The 1539-nt window shown below is 39.8% G+C and overlaps 1 non-coding gene across 1 annotated transcript; it reads left to right on the top strand.

The window, feature by feature from the left end:
* Positions 1–210: 210 nt before the first annotated feature.
* Positions 211–282, top strand: TRNAD-AUC. Its single transcript has one exon. It is a non-coding gene; the product is annotated as a tRNA-Asp (tRNA).
* The last annotated feature ends 1257 nt before the right edge of the window (positions 283–1539 follow it).

Genomic DNA, 1539 nt, shown 5'->3' with positions numbered 1-1539 from the left:
GTGGGATGGAGAGTAATTTTTTTGGAGTTATTTGTCATCACAGATTAAGTATGCATAATGAGCAATTTGGATGGAATTGCTCATTATCTTTTCACGACTCATTTTGAGTTAAAAGAAAAATTTTGTTTTGGGGGAGTCTAATGCTTGGCTAGTATACTTCACATAGCATTGTAGCTGTGCTTTGTGATAAAAAGAAAGTAACAATGCGGGGAGGGTACAGCTCAGGGGTAGAGCACATGCTTATCATGCATGAGGTCCTGGGTTCAATCCCCAGTACCCCCATTAAAAAATAATAATAATTAAATAAAATCAAACCCAATTACCAAAGAAAACTAAAAATAAATAGTGTTAAAAAAAGAAAACAACAACAACAAAAAAGAAAGAACATAACAATGAAAGCAATTACACACTATAGTAGTGATGAAGAGAAAAGAATTATTTGGGGAAAAGAGCCACGTATCTGGTGAGATGTAAAGCATAAAGCTGCCTTGATACAGCTTTCTCAGCTCTCTCTGTCTGTCAAAATCCTGTCTGCTTTTTCCTCAATTCATCCAGTTTTAGTCTATTTTATTCTACACTTCCATAGCCTTTGCTGAGCTGTGTTACAGCACGGTATTATTTAGATTCACCCTCCAGTAGCTGTTACAGTTCTTACGTATGTGGCCACGTCTTCATCATCTGGGATTTTTTCTCTTCCCTCTTCAACAGAGTGGCTAGTACTGCTCCCGGAGCATGCTGGCACCTGGTCAATTCCAACTGAATCACAGCAGATCACTGAATCACTTTGGGATGAAAGGTCTGCAATAATAGAGCCATGAGACATAGATAAATAAAAACAGGCGATAACTCAAAAGCCTTGACATTTCATGTTATTTGGTCTTGGAACTTGGCTTTATAAAATGCGTTAGCACTTTAAGTCCCCTAATCCTTGAGCAGCCGCCTACATTTCAGGTGCTCGTCAAGTGGATCAGAGAACTCTCCAGGTCTATCAACATGCAGTATTACCCAGCCGGTCTTTGGCCCCCAAGCCCAGTGGGGTCTTTTATTCTGAAGATCTGGGTGGGGACATTTGTGATCTCATCTGTAAGGACTAATGCTGGTTGGTCCCTCCAGCTTCAATCTGGAGCATTTTGATGCATTTGCTGGGCCCTCGTGATTTTCCCCTCGGGGTACGATTTTCTGTCTGGCCAGACAGAAGTTACACACTCAAATTCTTAAAGCTTTCTGGCATTATCTGTGCAAAGATGTGCTTTACACAGTCAACAGTAAAAAATATATATTAAAATATTAAAATGGAAGACATATACATAGCTTTCACTCTGATTTCTAACAAGACAGATGATTTGCATACCACCTACAGAGTGCTGGTGGAAGTCAGGGTCTAAATGTGACAAGGAAGAGGGCACAGAGGCTGTCTCCTTGATGTTTCAAATGCTCTCTCCACTTACCCCATCTGTATTTACTAAAAAACAGCCCATTCAAGTGAGATACAAATTATCTAACTACAAAGTTGCAAGATATCAGTTCTCTGGTGCTTTG

Source organism: Camelus ferus, chromosome 5, assembly GCF_009834535.1.
Source record: "Camelus ferus isolate YT-003-E chromosome 5, BCGSAC_Cfer_1.0, whole genome shotgun sequence".
Classification (NCBI taxonomy): domain Eukaryota; kingdom Metazoa; phylum Chordata; class Mammalia; order Artiodactyla; family Camelidae; genus Camelus; species Camelus ferus.
This window is presented reverse-complemented; position numbering and strand designations above follow the sequence as displayed.